This window comes from Rhinopithecus roxellana, chromosome 4 (assembly GCF_007565055.1).
Source record: "Rhinopithecus roxellana isolate Shanxi Qingling chromosome 4, ASM756505v1, whole genome shotgun sequence".
NCBI classification, from domain to species: Eukaryota; Metazoa; Chordata; class Mammalia; order Primates; family Cercopithecidae; genus Rhinopithecus; species Rhinopithecus roxellana.
Window position 1 is genome coordinate 152,985,669 of NC_044552.1, and position 10,042 is coordinate 152,995,710.

The 10,042-nt window shown below is 36.5% G+C and overlaps 1 pseudogene across 1 annotated transcript; it reads right to left on the reverse strand.

The window, feature by feature from the left end:
- Positions 1-3,020: 3,020 nt before the first annotated feature.
- Positions 3,021-3,934, reverse strand: LOC104669991 (annotated as a pseudogene). The gene is made up of 2 exons (XR_004056950.1): positions 3,868-3,934; positions 3,021-3,807 (listed from the first exon to the last, which is right to left on the reverse strand). The product of XR_004056950.1 is annotated as a 40S ribosomal protein S2-like (transcript).
- Positions 3,935-10,042: the final 6,108 nt, after the last annotated feature.

Sequence of the window (10,042 nt, forward strand, 5' to 3'; positions counted from 1 at the left end):
TTCACTGGAATATATTTCAAAATGCCACAAATGAAATTTAAGGCAATGTTTTCCAGAGAAATCATAATTCAAAAAACACTCAAGTCTTTGGATTTTATATGAGGTCTACTCTGAACTATTAATGTTAGGAAAAATATCGTTTTGATCTAATTCACTGCTAATGTCTCATGCTGTGATCAGTTATTGCAGCTTACACCAGGACAGAGTATGTATGAGCTTATGGTTTAGCCTTTTTCCTATTGCATTTTTTATTTTGCTCTTCTTATTTTTTAACCCTGGCATAGATAAGAATAAGAGTAGCCATATCACCTACAATTGAAATGCAAGCATCTATTTTTATGGAATTTTTTTCACCTAAGAGAAATTTTCCCGTGACAGTGGTGGCACATCATATATGTTGAAAATAAATGCCAAGTAATGCCTGGTATTACAGAGAAGATGTCATAAAAAGGTCTGTGATCCCTGTGGACCAAAAGAGATAAAACAGGAAACTGCAATTAGCAACTAATGTGAGCCCCAGAGAGGCATGAAGAATGAAGAGAGGTAGACACATTTTTCTTTTGGAAGGATTTTAAGAGAACTAAAGCAAAGAAACACATTAAAGTGGTGAGATAATGGTTTCTTTTATATGTCTACCAGGATAACTGTGTCCATTGTTATCTGTGTTAAAAACATTCATTAAACATCTAATGACACACTGAAGGATAATAATACTAATTCAATATTTTAGCCCAGAAATCATTTATGAAAGTTGTCAGCACCATAAAATTCATCCTGCAAATTTAAAATGGTTTCGATCACCATTTGACAGAATAAGCCAGTTCATTGTTTTAAAGCAGTGCCTGCCACTATTTTAGGGGATGCAGAGTTAAAATTCTCTGTGGGAACAAAATAAAAGAATGAATTATTGTGGAATGTTGTAACATTCTCAGCATCACTGAAATCATAACACCAAGTTTATTTTTTACTTCAAAAGAATAAATTTAATTTTGAGGATTATGGAAACATTCAACCATGCTCTTGAAAAAACTGGCAGGAGTAGCAATGTCATAAAACTAGGCTTAGGATAGCTGGCTTATGGGAAGAAATCACACAGCAGTACATTTTATAAATATATGATTAGGAATTTACGGTAATGATGTTACAATTTGTATTGCCCTGTAACCAACCAAAAGGCAGCAAGCAATCATAAACATGCATCTGAATGAATGATCACGTGGGAGCAAACCCAGGTATCCACTACCCAGGGCCTGAAACCGCACACTCTGCTCACCTTGGAGGCCCCTTCCTGTCCTCTCATAGTTACAGCCTCCCCTCCTTGACTATGATGGACAGATACCATCTGTTTTGAAGATTACACCAAAGGAATCATTTGAATGTATCCTTTGTATCTTGTTCTGTCACTGAATATTATGTCTGCAGGTTTTCTTCAGGTTGTTGCATGCAGTGATTTTTTTTCATTACTTTGTAATACTCATTGTATTTCACAGTTTATTACCACGTACTATGATTTTTTTTTTTTTTGTCATGAGAAAATATCAGCTAAATCCAAGTTGAGGAATATTCTACAAATCTTGCTCAAGACTCTTGGCACACACGTGCATGCGTTTACATTGGACCTATCCATTAGAGTGGAATTAATGTTTATAAGGTTTGCATACATTTAATTTTAGTGGGTAATACCTGTTTTATAAAGTGGGTTCCAATTTACCACCACTGGAGTGCGACTGTCACTCCACATCCCTGCCACATGTCCTGTGGGTCTTACAAACTTTAGCCTTTCCGGTGGGTGTGTAGTGATATTTAATGGTGGTTTCAATTAGAAGAGCCCTGATGACACTGGTATAAAGCACTACTTCATTGGCTATCCTTTTTGTGAAGTGCTTGTTCAAGCCATTTGTCCATTTACTCCACTTTCATTTTCTTTGGTAAGTTTCTAATGATTATGGGAAGGCTTTATTGATTCAGGACTGAGAACTTGTTAACTATGTGTGTTGCAATAACTCCTAAGTGTTGGTTTACGTTCAATTTCTTGATGATGTCTTCTAATGAGAAGAAGCTCTTATTTGCCAATTTTTTCCTTTATGGAGAATACTTTTGTGTTCTATCAGGAAATATCTGCCTACCCCAAGGACATAAAGATATTCTCTTCCCTTATTATCTAGAACTGTACTATTTAATATAGTAGCCATTAGCCACATGTGGATATTTAAACATAAATTAGGTAAAATAAAAACAAAGTAAAAATTTAGTGGTTGAGTTACACTAGCCATATTTCACCTGCTCAAAACCAATATGTGGCTGTGGCTACATATTGGAGGGTTCAGATGTGAAGCATTTCCATCACCATACAAGTTCTACTGGCAACACTGATCAAGGGGCTCTGTAATAGGGGTTTTCCTCTTACATTTAGATTGGCAATGCACAAAGTATGGATTGCTTGGTGGCGAGGCAGAAGTCATTTTGCTTTTCCCCAAGTGGATATCCAGTTGACCAGGCATACTTTTTTGAAAACACTGCTCCTTCTCTACTGCTTTGTGGTACAAACTTTGTTGTAATAAAAATGTCCACTTATAAGAGGCTCTATTTCTGGCCTCTTATCCTGTTCTATTCTATTTCTATCTCTCCTTGTATCAATAACATGTTCTGTTAATTACTATGACTTTGTAAACTGTTCAAAACGCAGTAGCTTAATGTTGGCCAGTTTCATCTATATACATTCTGGAAACAACTTGTGAATTTCCACTAAAATATGAATTTTCCAGAAACTCTATTAGGGCTTCATGTTATCTACCTAACAATATGGGAAAGAACTAACATCATTGCATATATTTCCATTTCCATTTATTTTATTGATGTTATATATTTTTCTGTATAGAAAATTGACTTGATTAACATGACGGTGTCTTGCCCATTTTTAATACAAATACACATTATTTTAAAATGCTATTTTGGTACTTTGGTTCATTTTTTAAAACATCTGAATCAACGATAAAGTTATAGAAAAGTTTAAGGACAAATTTTTTTTTCAGGCTTAATTCACTTTATTTTTCTTGTATAAAAACCCTATGTTGTAGCCACAGCTGGAGCCTGGGTCCACTGCACGGAGACTCTGGTGTGGGTCTTGACAAGGTGGTCAGTGAATTCCTGATAGGGAGACTTGGTAAATACAGTCTCCTTCCAGAGGTCAGGGGTCAGGTAGCTGTAGGTCTTAGAGATGGCATCAAAGGTGGCCTTGGCGAAGTTGCCCAGTGTGGCAGTGCAGCCCTGGGCTGAGGTGTAGCAGTCATCGATACCAGCCATCATGAGCAGCTTCTTGGGCACAGGCGCTGAGACGATGCCAGTGCCCCTGGGTGCAGGGATGAGGCGCACCAGCACAGAGCCGCAGCGGCCTGTCACCTTGCAAGGGATGGTGTGGGGCCTGCCAATCTTGTTCCCCCGGTAGCCTCTGCGCACGGGGACAATGGAGAGTTTGGCCAGGATGATGGCCCCACGGATGGCCGTGGCCACCTCCTTGGAGCACCTAACACCCAGGCCGACGTGGCCATTGTAGTCCCCGATAGCAACAAACGCCTTGAACCTGGTGCGCTGGCCAGCACGGGTCTGCTTCTGCACCGGCATAATCTTCAAAACCTCGTCTTTGAGAGAGGCCCCCAAGAAAAAGTCAATGATCTCAGATTCCTCAATGGGCAGGGAGAAGAGGTAGATCTCCCAGGGACTTGATCTTCATGTCCTTGACCAAGCGGCCCAGCTTGGTGACGGGCATCCACTCCTTATCCTCAGCCTTGCCTCCGCGAGCTCCGCGGCCTCGGCCCCGGCCCCGTCCACGGCCGCGACCCCAGCCCCAGATACCACTGCCGAAGCCACCGCTGTTCCCCACCCCAGGGCCACCAGGGCCTCCAGGCTCCCCCGCTGCACCGGCGTCATCCGCCATTTGCTGTTTTCGCGGAGAAGCAAGGACAGATATTTTATTCTCAGAACCTTATGAAAGTAGTTTGCTTACCTGATGTCCCATTACCCCTAAATAGTTCAGTGTTCATTTCCTGTGAACAATGATGCTCTCCTACATAAACACAAAATCTCCTACAGCTATCAAAATCAGAAAACTAACATTGGCATGCTAATAATATTTAGTCCTCAGATCCTATTTACGTGTCTAGTTCTCCCAGTGACATCCTACAGCAACGTAATGGAGTTCAGATTTACATGTCGCATTCAGTTGTCAGAAGAGATCCTTAGTCACTGACTTTGCTGAACTTGGCACTTTTGTGGATCATGGCCCAGTAGTTTTTCAGAATGTTCCTCACTGGGATTTGTCTGATATTTCTTCAGAAGTGGATTCAGGATTTGCATTTCATGAGAAATAAAACTGTAGTGATGCTCTGTTGTTCTCTTGTATTCTATCAGGAGGCTTGCAATTTTGATTTGTTCTATTACTAATGAGTACTGCCTTGATTACTTGATGAATGTGGTGTCTGCCAGGCTTATCCACTGTGAAGTTATTCTTTTTTCCCTTAGTAATTGCTTAATGAGTGTTTTCTGTGGGGAGGTATTTTCAAATGAGGTAAATATCTTGTCTGTATGTATGTAGAGATGCACGTCATTGGAGATTCATGGTTTTCCCTTTTACCTAATGGATTAGAATTCCATTTACTTATTTAATTTATTCTGATGCTCAAATTGTCCTCAATTTGACAGGTATACCTTCAAAATGCTTCTTTTGAAATATTCATTGTTTGAGCATCTTTTTGCTTTCAAGAATACATAACAAGATATTTCAGGGACATTTTTTACTTCTCCTGTACCAACCTAAGAATCAGCCCTTTATCCAAGGATCCATCTTTCCTTGCTGTAGAAAATAGTATTAAAAATGTATATTAATAGTATCAAAATGTATATTGATAATGTAAGGTCTGTGCACCACTGGGAATATGGCCACTCCTAGGCCTGCAATGGACAAAGTTAGGGAATATATAGAAGTTTATTTATGCATGTATGTATATACATACATGAGATGTATATACATACATAGAGATATGTGCACACATCTCTATCTTTATAGTTTGAAATATGTTAGTACGCAGTGACATTTCTAATTCTGATCCAACATCACAGTGTTATTTTAGCTTTCTTCTCTTTTTCTATATTTGTTCATTCATTTTGCGACATTAGAAAACCCACTGTCATTCTTTTGAATTGATTTACTTATTTGGTCCATCCCCAGCTGTAACTAATATCCCATTCTGCCCAGCACCCTTTACCCTTTGCATGGGTGCCTTCCTCATCCTATTTAGGGTCCCTACAGGTTCGGGCCCCATGGGCCAACCTATATGTCTGCCTGGATTCTCTGCTTAACCTGTTTACTACACCCAGGCTCTGATGCCCACTTTACTTCACCCCAATGCTTGGACACCCTCTGCACCTTGCTTGTACTCTGAGCCGCCCACCAGGCCTCCTCCTCTGCACAGGCCTGAGGCCACATGGTGTATGCTTCCTATGGGCCTATTTCTTCCTCCCGCTGCTCTGGTTCCCAGATACCACGCCAAGCCACCCCTTCCCCAAGCAGATAGCAACGTTGCTCCACCCTACGTGACGGCTTTAGTACTGAATTGTCTAGGAAGGAAAAGAAAGGAAAAGGGAGCTGGGCGCGGTGGCTCAAGCCTGTAATCCCAGCACTTTGGGAGGCCGAAACGGGCGGATCACGAGGTCAGGAGATCGAGACCATCCTGGCTAACCCGGTGAAACCCCGTCTCTACTAAAAAAATACAAAAATCTAGCCGGGTGAGGTGGCGGGCACCTGTAGTCCCAGCTACTCTGGAGGCTGAGGCAGGAGGATGGCGTAAACCCGGGAGGCGGAGCTTGCAGTGAGCTGAGATCCGGCCACTGCACTCCAGCCCCGACAATAGAGCGAGACTCCGTCTCAAAAAAAAAAAAAAAAAAAAAAAAGAAAGGAAAAGGGAATAGGTACCTTTTCACATTTTGTTATTGTTTGTTGCTGGTATGAAAAATGTTTTTAAATTTAGCATTTTTACTTTCATATTTTTATATTTGTAGCAAGGTTTCTAGATAGAGCAACCTTACTAAGCATACTTATTAATTCTAATACATTATTTATAGGTTCTTTTGAATTTTCCGATACACAGTTATACTTCTTGTAAGTAATTTTAGATTTACTTCCACAAATTTAATTTTATTTCTACAGATTAAATCTCTAGTGAACAAACTCTAAGTAGAATAAAATCAAAGAGATGTAGATCTAGATATAGCACAGTCAAATTTTAAAAACTAAATGTAAAAGATATTTCTATCCATATAATTTCATTTCTGATTCTTCCATTACTCCATTGTCTAAGATTTGTATATAATATTGTTAGTAGGTAACCTTTAACATATTCCATATCCGAGGGAAATCTCTCAACATTTTGCTATTGAATGTGTTTTGCTGACGTGTTTTTAGACCCTTTATCAGTTTGAAATATGAGAATAAAAAAATTGCCACATTAGCAGTAAGAAGGCAGTCAACAGAAAAACGTCCTTAAGGGGTCTCAGATTAGTAGATAAAGAATATCTAAAGAATTAAAGGAAAGTGTGATAATGACATTGCACCAAGTGGAAAATAGGGATAAAAAGACGGAAATTACAAATACAAAAATGAACCAAATAGAAATTCTGGAGAGGAAAAGTAAGTAACTGAAATGAAAACGCCACTAGACGGGCTGAGCGACAGATTTGAACTAGCAGGAGAAAACTGGTGAGCTCAAAGGTCTGTCAATAGAGATCACACAGCCTGAGGAATGTAAAGAAAAAAAAGTGAAGAAAGGAAACAGAGCTTCAGCGCCTTGTGGGACACCATCAAGAATATCAGCATACGCATAATAGGAATTCTAGTAATATGAGAAAGATAAAGAGTCTGAAAGATACTTGATAAAAACCAACATCTAAAAATTTCTCAAATTTGATGAAGAATATTAACCTACACACTCAAATTCTGAGTAGAACAAATCAAGTACAATAAACTCTTAAGTTAATAGATTCTAAGTTAAATAAACTCAAAGAGATCCAGACCTTGACATATCATAGTCAAACTGTCAACAGTCAAAGATAAAGAAAAAAAAAAAAAAAAAGCCTTGAAAATATCAAGAGAAAAAAATGACTAGAAACCTTGGAAGGCAGAAGGCAATGGGTTTACATAGTCAAAGTGCAAAAAGAAAAAGACAGTCCACTAAAAATTCTAGATTCAGCAAAACGATTTTGAAAAAACAAGAAGAAATTAAGACATACCCGGAAAAATAAAAATGGGGAAAATTTGTCACTAGCAAACCTGTTCTACAAGAAATTCTGCATCGAGTCTTGCAGGCTGAAATTAAAGGATACAAAGCAGTAATTCAAATCTACATAAACAAACAAAAAAAAATACGCAGGTAAATACAGAAGACTACATAAATACATTATTTTTCATTTTAACTATTTTTTTTCTCTAACAAGATTAATGACATTTAGCAACACTGGTGTAGAAAGTGAGAGAGAATACCCAAATTACTAAAGTCAGGAATGCAAGATGGGATATCACTACTGACCTTCCAGAAATAAGAAAGATTATAAGGGAGCAGTACTAGGAACAAAGTATGCTAACAAATTAGATAGATTACATGAAATTAACTGAGTCTCAGAAGGATGAAAACTACCAAAACTGACTCAAGAAGAAATTGATAATGAGAAGAGATCTATAATAAGCAAGGAGATTGAATTGGTAAATAAAAATCTCACAACAGGCTGAGCACGGAGGCTCACACCTGTAATCGTAGCACTTTGGGAGGTTGAGGTGGGTGGATTGCTTGGGCTCAGCCTGGGTAACAGAGTGACACTCTGTCTCAGAAAAAAAAAAAAAAAAGAATCTTACAACAAGGAAAAACTCAGTCCTAGATAGTTTCAGTGGTGAATTCCATAAACATTTAAAGCAAATTTAATACATATCTTTCAAAAGCTACCCAAAAAATAGAAAAAGAGGAAATAAGTCACAATTCATTCTATAAGGCTAGTATTACCCTAATATCAAATATCAAACCCAGACAGACAAGAAAACAGTAGACTGATATCTAAACATATACTATAGATACTAATTATATATTATTATTAATATATAATTATATTTAATTGTATTATATATTATATAGTTACTATATTAAGTATACATTATTAATATATAACATGTAATTACTATATTAAGTATACATTATTAATATATAACATGTAATTACTATATTAAGTATACATTATTAATATATAACATGTAATTACTATATTAAGTATACATTATTAATATATAACATGTAATTACTATATTAAGTATACATTTTATATATTATTATATAGCATTTAATATTATATATTATATTTATATTTATAATATAATATTTAATATTAATATATAATATAATATAATATATTATATACTATATAATTAATTATGTATTATTAATACACAATATATACTTAATATATTTTAATATATAATTAAATTTATTATATAATAGCTTTTCTCACTGGGAATCACTGTTATAGACAACAGTGAAAAGTGGAGTATTATTTATCCAGAGAAACACATACCTGCATATACATGTCATAGAACTAATTTGATCACAGTGCAGTAGAAAAAATAGAGAGGGATCAGAAGACAAGGAAAAGAGCTGGAAGGCTGGAGGTAAGTTGGATATATGACAAACCAGAACAGTCATGAGAAATGGGAAAAATGAAAGAAGATTGTTTAAAGAAGTATTTTGCAAGGCGAGTTCAAAGGACCTGGATATACATGAAAAAAGAAAGATGAAGTAAGAATTTAAAATTGCAGAAAATGCCAAGATTTGTGATAAGGAGAGTAGGATAAAGCAAGAAATCTTTCTGTGCATTCTTGGAGATAAATCATTGAGAATATTGGTGAAAATTACATCTTAGCTCTTATGTTACATGATCTAAAACATGGATATGAGACATTGACAAAATCAGAATTCATTTATTCTTTGCTCTTTTCATATTCTAATTTTTAGATCAATCTACTGTGATTGCTTTAGTTTACTGTGAGTTTTGAGGTATTGGTGATTTGGTAACTGCACACTTCCCTGTAACTATGATCATGTAACATTGGAAATGATATCCAGTTTGTTCACAGGTAGCAAGCAAGCACTTCTGAAAGAAGAACATCATATACATTATGATGTGAATCCTTCCTTTAGAATGAAGTGGCACAACTTCTATTTCAACACATCTCAGTGAATAAATTCCATTTTTCTAATTATGGCTTATATGATAAAAGAAAAGTAGCAGCTGCTAACAAACAAATTAAACCCTTTCCTGATTAACTTAGTGATAGAACAGTGACAAAGCTTTGTTTGGAAAATCACCCAGCCTCTTACGTGTAATCATACCCAACTTGTTTTGATTCTTATTTGGCCATTTCTTTGTCATCTATGTCCTAGGAAATTGTATCCTCATGTTTTATTTTAATGAGAAGAAATATTTTCAGGATGTATACGGCTGTGCTCTTGAACTTGTGGCATTTAAAGGGCAATAGAATTCTAATGTGACTAATAAAACAAAAGTGGTTTTGTAACCGTCTGCATGAGGACGCTAGTTTCTCCCTATCTTTTAAACTGACTAAATTTGACAACTTAGTTTGTAATGATCGAAATAGAGAATCACTGTGGATTCAAGTAGAAATAACCGTAAAACAAAGACATTCCTTACCTTTCAATAAACAGGTTGTCATGTTCTCCATTTTTTTGTAAGAGAAAATCTGTCAGGAAAGAGGTAAAAAAAAGTGTGTTTCTCTGAATATTGGGGTCTATAATGATTTTTGAATTATTCTGGAAAGCAAGAGGTTGCAATATAAAAATAATCCTTCTCTAGTAACTGATTTTTGTACTTTCATTTGAACACACAAAATTGGTTTCAGGGCTGGTGTATTACAATGTGCCATTGAGCAAGGATATTGATAACTCCAGTACATGAACTCTGCAATGTATCAGCTACCATTTCTGCCCTCAGC